The sequence below is a fragment of the Pogoniulus pusillus genome, chromosome 18 (genome assembly GCF_015220805.1).
Source record: "Pogoniulus pusillus isolate bPogPus1 chromosome 18, bPogPus1.pri, whole genome shotgun sequence".
NCBI classification, from domain to species: domain Eukaryota; kingdom Metazoa; phylum Chordata; class Aves; order Piciformes; family Lybiidae; genus Pogoniulus; species Pogoniulus pusillus.
In genome coordinates this window covers 23,302,951-23,318,766 of record NC_087281.1, presented here as the reverse complement: position 1 = coordinate 23,318,766, position 15,816 = coordinate 23,302,951, and the positions used below count along the sequence as shown (strand labels likewise).

General features: G+C 48.3%; 1 protein-coding gene across 3 annotated transcripts in view; it reads right to left on the bottom strand.

Annotated features, from left to right (window-relative positions):
• TJAP1 (tight junction associated protein 1) overlaps positions 1-12,200 on the bottom strand; it is a 46,083-nt gene extending 33,883 nt beyond the window's left edge. For 2 of the 3 annotated variants that reach the window (XM_064158774.1, XM_064158777.1), the window contains exons 1-2: positions 12,060-12,200; positions 10,970-11,044 (exon numbers count right to left, since the gene is read on the bottom strand). The gene's annotated coding sequence lies outside the window, so the exon portion shown is untranslated. Of the gene's footprint in view, positions 1-10,969; positions 11,793-12,059 lie in introns of those variants that run through there. The other variant, XM_064158775.1, reaches the window with a different exon arrangement.
• Between the last annotated feature and the right edge of the window lie 3,616 nt (positions 12,201-15,816).

Genomic DNA, 15,816 nt, shown 5'->3' with positions numbered 1-15,816 from the left:
GACGCAGACACTTCCTCATTACCCCAAAATCCTTCTGTAAACACTGTCCCCAGTGCCCACAGAAACAGGTCTGATGCTTTTTCTCCCCTTTCCAGTAGTGACACCTGGCCACTTTTATGATCAAAAGATGAGAGACTCAATATACAAAACACCAGGTAACCTCTTGTCTCAGACCTTCACTATTTTGAAGTCACAGACAGACTACATGTTCTAGTCAGAAAAGTAGTCCTCCTTTATGTGCTGCTCCTGCAAATCCCAAAACTTTCCAAAGAACTCACAGTTCCCAAACACAGAATTACTTTGAAGGAAAAAAAAAAAGGTGAGAATGCATCAGAAGGAGAAGTTCTCAGCAGCATTGTCAAGCCCACTAAAGGAAGGGAACTGTACTGTGAACCCCTTCCCTGCCCTGTTCTGAATCTGCACTTACTTCATAATATAACTGAACATCACTCCTAAAATCCCATTTCCCAGTGCTAAAGGCCAACAGTGAGACTTCATAGTCAGTGCTCTCTCGGCACCAAGCTGCAAAGCCAACACTGTCACAAGCACTGTAGCAAGCATACATCCCATTTGAATCTAAACTAACATCCCAAAGGCTGCCAACAAAAAGCTTCTGTGAGTTCTGAATCTCAGCAGTGCACAGGGGTGTCAGAAAGGAAGAGGGTTCCACAGGACACAAATGTCAGGAACTAGTTAACACAGACAGACATGGCAGAACACATCCTCCCTTCCACTGCCCGAGAAGCAAAGGGTGCACACACAAGGAGGGAGCCCTGTGCTGTCACTGCACAAAACAATGTCAGCGCTGGCCAGAGCACTGACTAAGGACTGGAACACCAATCTCTGCAGAACCTGGAGGGGGAAAGGGCAATGCAGCCACAAGCTCTAGAAAAACGCAGATGCAGCTAGCAAGCTGCCAGAGCTGCCAGTTGCAAGGCTGTGGCCCAGCTGCTCACACCCCACACGTGCCCCGGGAAATGCTCTGGTGTTAGGTAACAAGAACAGACCAGATGAGGTCCAGTAGACTTTCACACGGCTGTGAAAATTCAAGGCCTCAAGCTACCTATTCCCTTCCCAGCCAGCACAGTAAGCTGCTTTGCTCAAAGAAAGAGGCACGAAAGGCCAGATGTACCAATAGATCTGTATCCAAAGATATAAATAGAAGCCTGGCAGGATTTACAAAAGCACCCAACCAGATTAGGTGTCTAAATCACTGTATGCAGGAGACAGGGCTTCTGCACTTCTAACCACTCCATACCTCTCCAACCCCAGCCACCACAAGAAAGCCCGTTTCAGGGAGGACGGAAGCCCCTGCTGCTCTACAGGTTGCCAGGGGCCATCTCTGTGTAATCCACTTCGATGGTGACAGCTCCCAACCTCCCACAAGTCTCAACAGTGCGATGTGCAATAGCTGCAGCTCTCGCAGAGAGAGGTCTGCCTGTTTCCTGGAATAGGTGCTGCCTCGCCAGTCTCTCCCTTCCCCCACTACATCCTTATTTTTCCTAAGCTGAATACTGTTTCAAGGTGCAGCCCTCATCCTGCCACCGGTGGGCGGGTGAGTGGGGGAAAGGGGCCCTTTATAATTGTAGTGTTGCAATCTGCCAGCACGGCCAGGCGGCCTGTTCCCGCCTGCACTGTATTAAATACCTTATAACTGATTACACCCCCATGGGGCATGATTAGCAGTCTTCAGAGAACAAAGTCTACTTTCATAGGAATAAGAACAGACACGTACTGCTAACCTACTACACAGCTGGGCAGGTGAGGAAATGGGGAAAGAAAAGGCGGGGGGGAAGAGTTAACTGTACAGCTAACTCCGCTCTTTCCTTCCCTCCCCTATCCTAGCACCTCCGAGTTGAGACTTCCACCGCCCCACATCATTCCCTCCAGAGCTACCCCAGAAGATGCAGGTAACGTAAGCTCAAAAGCAAACTACCATCTATAGAAGCCAAGCAAACTCCTAACCTGGAGGGGTAAAGCCTTGAGACAAGCAGATTGATCTTAGCTCTGGGTGACAGCAATTCCTTCACACTGGTTCCCAGGAAAAGGGGAGGGTGAATTCCACCAGCAGCATCAAAACAAGGAGAAGGAGGGAAAGCTCGAAATACGAGCACATACCCACGCCCCCTCTCCAGCTCCGTATGTACCTGGAAAGTCTACATCAGTAACAGCAAGACAACTAATTCAATCAGAAATTAACAGCTTTCCGGAATCAGGTGACTTTTGTTTTCCTGTGGGGAGAGAAGGCAGCAAACAGGAGGAAAGCCCCCTCCAGCTGATGCCAAACATATACAGTATATGTGCACTGCCGAAATAAAGAACCAGCCTGATGGAAACTCAGCCAATCTGACACGAAATGACCTACAACTCATTATCAAGTGCCTTCCTAATCTCAAGTGCCCACACAAACAGCCACAAACATATTCAGTGCTATCTGACCTCCATCTCAGCAAAAGCACAAAGAACCAAACTAACTGTGCAGCATTTACTAAAAGGAGTAAGAAAACTGGAGGCAACTCCTAGGCTCAAACAAGACTAGGATGAGCCCTTCCAGCTACTCTCCCCAAAACTGTAACAGAGGATAACAGAGCAGGAAGCCCCAGGAAAGCAGCCTTATTTCAGAGGGATGCTGTGCAGCAGCTTCAACAAAATTAGTAACCATCTTCCTAAGTGTGTCATTTTGGAAACAGGTCACCTGCTCTACCCAGCGACAAAACTGGCTTTACTCATGGTAGTCTGGAAGCATTTGCGCTCAAATGATGCATCTAGAAGGGGGCACCTTGCTGACACATTCCACCCAGATTCTTATCCAACTCACCCAATAAAGGATTTGTTGATGAAGACATCACCCCAGCTAAAAATGGTCTATTTATATCTGCTTTACTCAGCAGCTGGTCCTTCAGCCAGCACATAGGAGGCAACTGAACTGTACTGTCTAGTCTCATTTGTGCAGCAGAATCTCTTTATTACAGAAAGACCTGAAGGCACCAACTGACTTTAGGATCTGATGAACTCAGCACTGATGTAAAAGCATCCATACGTTTAGAGTTAGTAAACAGTTTGTGCTTCCAGGGTTTGGATAAATGGGAGGGTTCACCATAAACACAAGACAGTCATTAGAAGCTCCAGAAGGTAACCTGAATTATCACAACCACCATAAAAATAGTTTTCCTATGGAAGCAAAAACTGCAAAGCCATGATAAATCCAAGTGACAGGGGAAAACTTTTTATGAAAGCTGAAAATCAGTTGTGAAGCCCTAGCTGGCCTTGTATATAATCTGATTCTGCTATATGGGCTACTAAAAGGGAAACTACTCTTCACACTGTACTCTTCATCTCCTAGGAGATAGAATTGGCCTGCTTGCATTCTATGTGTATTTATATATGCATGTAAAATACATAGAATTAATACCTAAAATACAATTTAAAACTCCACAACTAACAGTTAATTGTTCAATACCACACCATGCTGGGCAGCTATCAACAGGCATCTGAGATCAAAATGGAGCACTGCAATCCAACACTCTCCTCTGGCTGCTGTACCCTCACACGAATGCCCCGCACCCACCCCCAACTCCCAGAGTAAATTGCCTTCTACCGTAAAGAAGCACTCCTGCTATTCTGGTATCTGTATTTACCACCAGGGCAGAAGACCCTAATTTAGTCCCACACAGGCCTTCTGCAAACTGCTAATCCTCAATACACAGCTGTTTTTCAAATGTATGGGCATGAGCAAACCCTAAACGATTTATGGCACGTGGCAGGAAGACTCCTGGCTCCCTGTGTAGGCAGGGTTTTGGGACAAGATCATGCTTGGACTAATGTTTATATTGCAAGTTGTCAGTCAGGTAGTAAATCATCTCTAGAGTTGCAGAGTAATACAGCTCTTCCCATCCTTACAGAGCCTTGAATTCTGTTATAGCCATTACAGATATACCTGGGGACCCATTTGCAAAGGCATCATCTAATCAAGGGAAAACAGATACACTTATAAGCAGACTCTATAGAAATTCTGCAGCCCAGAAAGAGTGAGTTGCTTTCAAGAATCAATCCAACCTGGTACAAGAAGCTTCACAAATATAATATTTTGTACTAATCTTTGAGAAAAGTGGCCTGTGTGCCTGCCCAGACATCTCCTGACAGTGTACCACTAGCAAAATGCAGTTAGCTGAGAAAATCCCTCTGAAGAAAACTTTCATTTCCTAGCATTTATATTAGCATAGTAGAAGGAATGGTCCTGAAAGCTCAAGAAATGCATTTTGCATACTTTAGTGCATGAGACACTTTCTGCTCAGAAAAAAAAACTGAAACCACTTAAAAGTGTGATGTAAACTTGAAGTCCATATTCAAGAAAGGCTACTTATAACAACCCTAATTTTAAACAGCCTGACATTTCCCATTATTTTCTCTTTCCCCATTTGAAAGGGCTGTGCACACAATACTCTGGGGGCAGATCTCTCACAGGTAAAAGGGAAGGAGGAAGAGTTCTCAACAACCACAAAAATAAATTTTAAAGAAGCACACAATTAAAACCAGCAGAACCAACAGCAATCGATTTTTAGTTACACAAGACATCAAGTCACCTCCCAAAAGTATTTTAATCTTCCCACTGGGCAGCAGTAGAGTCCTCTGCCTAATGAACAGAATGAAATCTGATTTAGCAGACAATGAAGCAAGGCATCTTTGGAAATTGTATAGAGCTCGTGCAACAAGACACATCTAGATCTAAAAGCAGCTACCCCAAGTAGCACATGCTAAAACCATGGTCAAAAACCCTACTGCCACAATGGTTATCTAATTTTTATCTTGAGAAAATCACTTACATTCTTTGGAAACAGTGCTATGAAGTAAAACTTGCCTAAGGCTTTTTATGAGCCTAAGTGCAATTCTCCAATAGAGGAGAATTAAAGAAATTACCTCATCTGTCCCTTTTGATATCAGAACCATTCATGCATGAGTGTTCCACTACGGCAGTTGGACAACTGAGACTTTAAACCTAAGAGTAAGAAAAATCAGTTATGATTCCAACAGTACTGCTACAAACAGCTTTATCACAGTGCCAAAATACAAATAGAGAACTCAAAGACACAGTAGCCACTGTGAGACTTTCAATTCAGAATTTGCTGACTCCTGGAAATCATAAATTTAAAGTTCTCTGTTGTCACTAGTAGTTGGTCAGATGCTCTGCACTAAAAAAGCAGCATAAATCCTGCAGGGAATACTACTTTGCAATCCTGACTCATTTCTGTGAAAGTCAGTAACCCTTTACTCACAGCAGTTATGCCCTATGTAACCCACTAAAAGGTTATGTTCTGCTCTTAAGTACCAGTTACCTCAAGGTTGGCATGACCTGTTCCAGCTCTGAAAATCCTCCCTCCCCACTTTTTCTTTCAAGAGTTCCTTTACTGTTTAGGCAACTGCTACAAACACTTTTTGTATGTGTTGTCATATCACTGCCACCTACCTGTACCAGCTCATCCATCCAACCCAGCTATGTCTGACCAAGCAGCACTGACGATTCTCTTAATCCTCAACGCAGATTGGACATGAGCACAGAACACAGACTATGTCTTCCCAAACACTGGTGTGTTAAGGCTCATGCTACAACATACTGGATCTTATCTGAACAGCCTTAATGCCCTTGGTTTCAGCCACTTTCTGGACTAAAGTCCACCATGAGACTGCGACGTGGAAAGGCCAAACTCCATGCATTCTTTTCCCTGCTGCAAGCAAAGAAGCACAGAACACTTTTCCTTACAGCTCGTCGTGCAAATACAATACTTGCATGTTTTCACATTCATCAATCCTCACTTATGGACTGCACTAGCATTTCAAGAGAACCCTGCTCTTCACCAGCCTAAAACTCTCAACTACCAGGTCTGCTCTAAGAATCTGGAGTGTTTTATGGGTTTGTTTTTTGGTTGGTGGTTTGTTGTTGTTTTTTTTCCTAATGTAGTTATCAAAAAAATAAAGGTTAGCAGACAACCTAACATGGCAAGTAAGTATGACTCAATACCTGGCCTCTGACATAGGCCAGTATAAGCTGGTTTAGAAGATGCAGCAAGAATCTTCAGTGGACAATTATGGAACACACTGCCCTTCCTAAAAAACTTTTACTCAAGAGATTGGATTGTGTCTAAAAAATACACCTTCTAAAATGAGTTCTTTAGCTAAAACAAGTCTGAACATTTCCACTCATAAGTGCTTGATCTTCTCTGAATCCTGCTCAGCCCTTAGCCTCAGTGCTATTATGTGGTAGTGAATTTCCACAGATTAGACATCATGTGAAAATACTTGAAAATTATTATTCAGTTTGATGCCTATCAGTTTCACTGAATTGCATTCACCTCAACTGAAGAACACATTCCAGTTTCTTCACTTCTGCACAGCAGTCTTCCTCAGGCTTGGCACCTAGCATTGTTGAAAAGCAGAGGAAAACTGAGCCCACCCAAGTAATGCTTATTCTGCATTCCAACCATTGCAATGCTGTTCTCACACTCCTACACAGCCTTCCACACCATTTCCTTCCTAAGCACAGCTCCCGGGAGGATACTCCAGAGAGGCTGGCTCATGTCATTCCAAATATAAGACAGCCTGCAAGCTGCTGCTCTTGTCCCTCTCTAAGCTTATTGGCAATAATACCATACATGAATATCCTCACAACGAAGATGAATTTCTGAGTCTGGAAAAAAGGGAGCAAAAAGGAGAAAAGATTCAGCCAGATAAAGCATTATAGGGCATGGAAACATTCAAACATCTCCTGAGAATGAAAAAAAAGGGGATGCCTCAGAATGCTCATTTGCTTAAATAAAGCAGAGCCTGACTAGCAACTTCTCCATGCTAGATTACACAGGACAGTGGATCACAAAGGCATCATCTTCATTTTGAAGTCATGAAAGTGGAATACACTTTTCATCTCTCCTCGACTGAGCTTGCAGACACTAACAGACTCCTCCTCAAATCTTCAGTAAGATGGATGTTAATCCATCTTTGCAACCAAGGAATGAAGAGTAAATACCAGTAACAATCTGAACACGTTTACATAATAAATCTGTAGCAGAAATGAGGTATTCTGCATTGCAGTTCAGAATTCTGACCACAGGGTCATCCTTCCTCTCCAATTAGCTGTAAAGATACTTTAGTTTTAAGAAGCAAAATTCTTCCTACTACAGTTACAGCCCAGGCCAATCTAGATCAATGGAAAAGCCCTCAGGTAAGGTAACCGGCAGGGAAACAGGATGGACTATTTCATGCCCCAAGGCATTAAGCCCTGTTTGCATAGATTATGTGTATAGTTCCTTTGCAGTCTTGTGTAAAATGAATTTCAGAGGGAATTTATGTACTCAGCTCCTACTGACTCAAAATACACACAACTAGCACAAATGCCACAAGCACAAACTTTTCTCCATAGCTTGAGGCATCGTACAGAGAGAGGATAGCTCTCAAACCAAAGCCTTCAAGTGAGGGGATGAATGTATCCAGCTTCAAGACCTTAAATTTACTCAAAAAGCATCAATCAAATCAAACTTCCAAGAAAATTGCTCTATTGTGACAATTCTATCACTTGATAACCTGATCACAGAGCAGAGATGAGTCAATGAGCTGTTATGCCAAATCCTCGTTTCCCGCAAAGGAAACCTACCCTCAGTCTGTACCACATGCAGATACATGAGACCCCTACACCTTGTATTCCTCTGAGCAACATGAAAGGCACAGGGTTATTAGCCACTACATCATTACAGTCATACCTGCCCCTGTACTCTGCACTGGTTAGACCTCGCCTTGAGTACTGTGTTCAGTTCTGGGCCCCCCAGTTTAGGAGGGACATTGAGATGCTTGAGCATGTCCAGAGAAGGGCGACGAGGCTGGTGAGAGACCTCGAGCACAGCCCTACGAGGAGAGGCTGAAGGAGCTGGGATTGGTTAGCCTGGAGAAGAGGAGGCTCGGGGAGACCTTATTGCTGTCTACAATTACCTGAGGGGTGGTTGTGGCCAGGAGGAGGTTGCTGTCTTCTCTCAGGTGGCCAGCACCAGAACAAGAGGACACAGCCTCAAGCTACGCCAGGGGAAATTTAGGCTGGAGGTGAGGAGAAAGTTCTTCACTGAGAGAGTCATTGGACACTGGAATGGGCTGCCCGGGGAGGTGGTGGAGTCGTCGTCCCTGGGGCTGTTCAAGGCAGGATTGGACGTGGCACTTGGTGCCATGGTCTGGCCTTGAGCTCTGTGGTAAAGGGTTGGACTTGACGATCTGTGGGGTCTCTTCCAACCCTGATGATACTGTGCTGCAAGAGCTACACACATGCTAACAAGTACACCACAGAACCAGTGCCTTACAATCTAACCTCTAGAACTCTTTCTCAGGACTACACTGTAGATGTGGTGACACCAGGAATCCTCAGAGTCCAGTTTTCAGTGGATTCTTGACAAAATACAGCAGCCATTTCAAAAGGTTATGGATCCCACCTTCAGAAAAATCACCAGCCTCCAGGACTCACAAGCTTCAAGCCTGCTTCAAGCAACTACTCAAAAATACAGTCACATTTTTGTGAATCTGGTGTATTTTGCTAGAGTTCAAAAAGCTTGGCCACCTTTTAAAATGTGCTTTACATGCCACAAACCCTCCCTCCAAACCAGCTCTGATATCATTTATTATACCACTAGGCTGACCAAAATAACCTGCTCCATTTGCTTTGTCCTGCTTTAGGACTCTCTCAAAGTTACAGACTGTTTTCTCTACTCACTATGCCACATGAGTGGACGGCAGAGGTAAGAATTCAGTTTCAAAACTGCAAAGCAAGTGACTTAGTCAACAAACAACTGGAAACAGACTGGAAAAGAATGCAAGGTCATCATTGGTTCAGAAGGCTGGTTTGAGGAGGCAGCATGTCTTGGCACATAACTCATGCCCCTGTTGACCCGATGCCTTGCTAATATTAAAGATGAAGACAGCCACATGCTGTACTTTGGAACTCAGGTGGCTCTGCTCAAATGCATTCCCATGATTTCAAGAGCACGGAGCGTTTGTGAAGGAATGAAAAACCAGAAACTCCTGATACCAGAGCTAAGGCTACTAACTTAATTGCTGATTTAACATCCAGCAGCTGAAGCACACAGTATGCAAAGCACTGCTGGGATGCATATGCTGTCTCCGGTGAGTCACTAAGAAGCAAAGCAAAGAGAAAAGATTTGTACTAAAAGTGATTTTACAAGTAACTGAAAGGTATGATCAAAGGACCAGCTGCTGCATGCTAAATAGCTGTCCTTTAAATTGGATCTCAACAGTGAGGTCAGAAGAGGCCAGAAAGTTCACCACTGACTACAGGATCAGTTAAAATACTGGTGGAAAACATGATATGGCTGAAGAAATACTGAAACAGAACAGAGTATCACTATAATTGCCCAGCTTTGGCATCACAATTATTGCACAAGCAGGATCATCAGAAACAATTTAATCAGGATTTGGGATAGGTATACCTCTTGTGATTAGAAAGAACAAAGCCACTTCAGCAGTGACAAAAGAGACTTTAGATTGCTTCCCTGGCTGGTGTGCCGAGAGCACTGGCTGCCATCTTTAATTGAACTTTTCTTCCCAGGAGCTCTTAATAAAATGTTCAAGGTCACTCCCTTTTCATTGACATCCCTGGCCTCTCCATTCAGGCAACATAGGCACACTATGATCACAGAATCACAGAATTCTTGAGGCTGGAATAGACCTCTGAGATGATCAAGTCCAGCCTATGACCTAACACCACCACATCAAGTAGACCATGTCACTAAATGCCACATCCAGTCTTTCCTTAAGCACCTCCAAGAACAGCTTATTCCTTCACCTCCCTGGGGAGTCCATTCCAGTGTCTAATTACCCTTTCCATAAGGAAGTGCTTCTTAACATCCAACGTAAACCTTACCTGGTGCAGCCTCAGGCCATTCCCTCTCATCACAAGGTGCCTGAGAGAAGAGCTTGAACCCTATCTGACTACAACTTCCTTTCAGGTAGTTGTAGAGGATGATAAGGTCCCCTCTCAGTCTCCTCTTCTTTAGGCTAAACAGCCCCAGCTCCCTTAGCCTCACAACACTTTCCCTCCAATCCCTTCACCAGTCTTGTTGCTCTCCTCTGAACCCACTCCAGCAACTCAATCTTTCTTGAAGTGAGGGGCCCAGAACTGCATAGAGTACTCGAGTGAGGCCTCGCCAGTGCTGAGTACAGAGGCAGAATTACATCCCTAGTCCTGCTGGCCACACTATTCCTGATACAAGCCAAGCCCTTCCGTGTCACCTGAGAATACTGCTGGCTCATATTCAGCCAGTTACAATGAGCTGGCCAAGTCACTCTCCATCATTTATCAACAGTCCTGGCTCACTGGAGAAGTTCCTGAAGACTGGAAGCTGGCCAATGTCATACCCATCCACAAAAAGAGCCAGAAGGAGGAACCAGGAAACTACGACCTGTCAGCCTGACCTCAGTGCCAGGTAAGGTGATGGAACAGGTCATCTTGAGTGCCATCACCAAAGCACTTACAGGATGGCCAAGGGATCAGGCCCAGCCAGCATGGGTTTAGGAAGGGCAGGTCCTGCCTCACCAACATGAACTCCTTTTATGATCAGGTTCCTGCCTGGTGAATGTGGGGCAGGCTGTGGATGTAGTCTACGTGGACTTCAGCAAAGCCTTTGACACCATCTGCCAGAACAAGCTCCTGGCAAGGCTGGCAGCTCATGGCTTGGACAGATTCACTCTGATATGGGTCAAGAACTGGCTGGAGGGCTGGGCCCAGAGAGTGGCAGCGAATGGTTGGCCTGGATGATCTTGGAGGTCTCTTCCAACCTGGTTGATTCCATGACTCTGAACCAGACACAATGAACACCAGAGCTGGAGGTTTGCAGGTATGTGTTCACACATTATAAAAAGGCTCAAGCAGTGGGACCAAAAGAACAGTCCTGGCTAAGCACTGGCCCACTGCTGGCTTTCTTACCTGCTGCCTGCTGCCTCAGCAAGGATTCATTGCTTCCTCTTATGTAGGCCCTTTATCACGGTTCTTTCTCTGAAGCTGTAAAACAAAAGATGCAGGTCTCTGAAATGCTTTTGCTGGCACATAACTCTCTACATTTGAGGGATGATTCTTTGCAGTGGATAACGTCCACCTGGCAGCTCTCAGATCTAGGTCAGTCTCAGCCTTGCCAGACTAGCATATCATTTGCACATGGTGATGCCTACCAAGGCAACCTCTTGCCCATCTAAAAATATGTTTATTAGCACTTGATCTTACTTTTCTGGATGCAGCATGCTCAAGCCCAGACCCAGATGCAGTTCAGTTTTTACTGTTCATCTGTTTTCCTTTACATTTTCCCGATGTCCCCAGGAGATGTTCACTAACTGTACGGTAGGAAGCATCCCTTGCAAGAGGGATGGGGGGTCCAGGCTGCTAGAGAATTTCCCACTGCTGCTTGGCAAGGACTGGCACCAAAAGAGTGCTGCTCCCTCCTTTTCAACTCTGCTTCTGTCGGTCATAGCACAGGTCTTTAGTGCACACACACATGCTGGTCCAGACTTGTTCCGCTTCACAGCTTTCACAGCTCCCACTCCAGCAGTGCTCCCTGCACAGACGCTAACTTCTTATCCCCCGTATCACCTACCCCTCCATCACCCAGGACAGGCTACACCCTGCGTAGCTCGGCCTGCTTCTTCTGGACTGCTCTGCTCCCCGCGCAGTTCCCCCCACGGGGAAGGAGAGCTGCTGACAGCTGAGGAGGTGGCACTGCCGCCCTTCCCAACGGGGACGGCCCCTTCCCCGCCGCCGCGGCTGTGGTGCCATCACCCTCCCGAATATCGCCCCCGCCTGCCGCCCGCTCCATCCGGCTGCCTCCCCCGGCCCACGATGCGACCCGCCCGGACTCGCTGCTGCGGAGGAACGAGACACCGCCTCTGGGCCCCGAGGCACACGCGGGGCCGGACAGAGCCCCCAGCTCGTAGGGTGACGGCCCGGAACGCGCCCGGGCCCAGCCTCTGTCCCCACCGGTCACGCTCCCCGCTCCCCGCCCCCAGGGCCCCACGCCGGCTCTGACCCGGTGGGGCTCGGCTCCGCCCGGGCTCGCAGTGACTTTGCGGACGGTTCTGCTCAGGTTCGGTCCCGCCTCGGTCCCGCCCCAAACTTTGCCCCGCTCGGCCCGGCCCCGCGCCGCCACTTCAGGCCGCCATGTTGCCGCGGGGCACGCCGGGCGGTGCGGCGGAATCCCCACGCCGAGCGCGGGGCGGGGCGGGGCACGCGCGGGGCGGAGCCGGGCGCGGCGGGGCGGGGCGGGGCGCGTGCCTCCCGTCACCGCGGCAGCGCCGGGGGCGGGCAGAGGCGGGAGGGAGGCGAGGGGCGAGAGCGGGGGAGCCGTGCGGGGGCTGGGGTCAGGATGAGCTGAGCCGAGTGTCAGAGCAGAGGGGGATATGGGGACAGTGCCTTTCACCGCAGCAGGGGGCGAGGCGAGGGGTACTGCGCGGCTGGCGCTGCCAGCAGCCTCAATCTGCTCCCTCACCGCCCGCGCCCCTTACCCTCTCCGGCCCAGTGTGATCCGGGGTCGTAGTGGCAAGCGACGTATGGCAGCCTAGGGCAGTCCACGTTTGTCTGGGAAAGCTTTTCCGGGCTTTCTGGGCTTCTTAGAATCATAGAATCATAGAATCAACCAGGTTGGAAGAGACCTCAAAGATCATCCAGTCCAACCTATCACCCAGCCCTAGCCAGTCAACTAGACCATGGCACTGAGTGCCTCATCCAGTCTTTTCTTGAAGACCCCCAGGGACGGTGCCTCCACCACCTCCCTGGGCAGCCCATTCCAATGGGAAATCACTCTCTCTGTGAAAAACTTCTTCCTAACATCCAGCCTATACCTACCCTGGCACAACTTGAGACTGTGTCCCCTTGTTCTATTGCTGGTTACCTGGGAGAAGAGGCCAACCCCCACCTGGCTACAATGTCCCTTCAGGTAGTTGTAGACAGTAATAAGATCACCTCTGAGCCTCCTCTTCTCCAGGCTAAACAGGCCCAGTTCTCTCAACCTCTCCTCATAGGATTTGTGTTCCAGGCCCCTCACCAGCTTCGTTGCCCTTCTCTGGACATGTTCCAGTACCTCAACATCTTTCTTGAATTGAGGGGCCCAGAACTGGACACAGTACTCAAGGTGTGGCCTGACCAGTGCTGAGTACAGGGGAAGAATAACCTCCCTTGTCCTGCTGGCCACACTATTCCTGATGCAGGCCAGGATGCCATTGGCTCTCTTGGCCACCTGGGCACACTGCTGGCTCATCTTCAGCTTACTATCTATCAGTACCCCCAGGTCCCTTTCCTCCTGGCTGCTCTCCAGCCACTCAGTCCCCAGCCTATAGCGCTGCTTGGGGTTATTGTGGCCAAAGTGCAGAACCCTGCACTTGGCCTTGTTAAATCTCATCTCATTGGCCTCTGCCCACCCATCCAGCCTGTCCAGGTCCCTCTGCAGGGCTCTCCTACCTTCCAACAGATCAACACCTGCTCCTAGCTTGGTGTCATCTGCAAACTTACTGATGCTGGACTCAATGCCCTCGTCCAGATCATCAATAAAGATATTGAACAGGACTGGGCCCAGCACTGATCCTTGGGGAACACCACTTGTGACTGGCTGCCAACTGGACGTGGCACCATTCACCACCACTCTCTGAGCTCTGCCATCCAGCCAGTTCTTGATCCAGCACAGAGTGAATCTGTCCAAACCATGAGCTGCCAGCTTGGCTAGGAGCTTCTTGTGGCAGACAGTGTCAAAGGCTTTGCTGAAGTCCAAGTAGACTACATCCACAGCCTTCCCCACATTCACCAGGCGGGTAACCTGATCATAAAAGGAGATCAGGTTGGTGAGGCAGGACCTGCCCTTCCTAAACCCATGCTGGCTGGGCCTGATCCCTTGGCTATCCTGTAGGTGCTTTGTGATGGCACCCAAGATGACCTGTTCCATGACCTTGCCTGGCACTGAGGTCAGGCTCACAGGTCTGTAGTTTTCTGGCTCCTCCTTACGACCCTTCTTGTGTATGGGAATCACATTGGCCAGCTCTTCCCCACGAGGCTCCGTGGCAAGGGCGTCCCGCGTCATGCCCAGTCCCTGCGCGGCCTTGCACGGCTCTGTCAGAGGCGATGCTTAGGGACGCGGTCGCGCCACGAGGCTGCGTCGGTACCTTCGCATTCATTACACCTCCCTGATGAGACAAACTGGCCCCAAAAGTAGCATGGAGCGCCCGGCACAGGGATAGCCCAGCCAGCCGGGAACCTCGTGCCCTCGGGCAGGACACTGGCAGGGCTGAGATAGCCTCACATGTATCAAAGGGCACGGGATGAGCCAGGGGGCTGTTCGGCTGCCTTCAGCTGCTGAGGAAGGAAGCAGAAGCTGCCTCTGCTACCGCCTCTGCATTTGATTTTGGAGGTTCCAACAGAGCAGCCAGGCTGCGGCCCGTTGTTACTTCGCAGGCTACCTCCAAGGTCACACACTGGGGAAGAAGCCGACAAAAAAAAAGGTAGTCCAGGCTGGTCATGGCAATTAGAACCTGTGGGTGTGCTCAGGACCCAAAAGTGGGCTCACAGTAGCTGCAGATGATCTGCCCTCTTCAGGTCTTCGCCAGCCAGGACAATTCACTTGGAATCTGTCTAGGATCGGCTCTTTCCCCTTGTTACAGGCCTCCGCTTCCGAGAAACATCCCGACAGTGTGCGGCATATCACAACCTGTTCTAGGGAAGAATAATCTCACCTATGGTGTCAGGTGGAGAAGGGGGGAGGGAGGGAGAACAGCGAGCAGAAAAATCTACCTAAACACCCCAAAGCCTGATTCTTAAAGGAGAGGGGGGGACTACTGCATGTACCAGCCAACAGTGGACAAGAAGTAGTCACACTTAGAGATAATTTGGTAATGTGCTGTGGTCTTTGTTAGCAAAATCTTTCATTCTGTTGTTCCAGCCTTGGGGTTTCAAGAAGTCAATACAGTTCCATTTTACCTCAAATTGCCCCATTTATTCCACTCAGAACTCAAACAGATGTTTTGCCTTTTGCCTATCATGCCTGGTGCCATAGACTTATGCACGCTCTACTCTTCTTCCCTATTATAATTTCTGTCATAAGCATCTCCTGAAGTGATTATTCACATGATCAATAATGGAGCCTAGTCCAGAGAAAAACTGCAAGAGAGTCTTGATAGTATTTGGGAGATGTTCCCCAATGTACTGCTTCTACAAAGCCTTCAGGTGTGCATTCAGGTAGTACCAGGCTAACAGCGTTGCAAATGTGACTGAAATGGTTCTCTCTCACACACAACAAAAGGCAGGTGCTCAGCAGGACCCCACTTCCATGACCTTGGCAATGCTGCCCCAAAACGTCTGCTGTGCACCCAGCAAGTGCCGTCTGCACCGTGCCATGCGTCAGCCAGGGATATTTCAAGAAAGCCCTCGGTGCTTGTGCCCCATAAATTCTCCAAACCCTCCCTGTGCCGGAGTCAGATAACAAGCAGAAGGACAATGGCTCCAAGAATCCAGGCTGCCCATCTGCTCTGCACTTCCAGATTCTTGCTTCCACAGCGCCAGCTGATGAAATTTTCATAGCTGATGAGGTTTCTCATTTCCACTGGGACTTGCTGTCTTGGAACCTTCACAGTTGTGGTCTGTTCAGGTTTCCTTGGGTGCACACTGCTGGCAGCAATGATTAGACTCCTTTGCTTTCTTTTGATGACTTATTAGAGTAGGATCATCAACCTTTTTGCAAGTCTGTGAAGAGTAAGCTCTGCAGAAAGGACAGTTTGGTTTTCAAGAGGTCTTGGTATTTATTA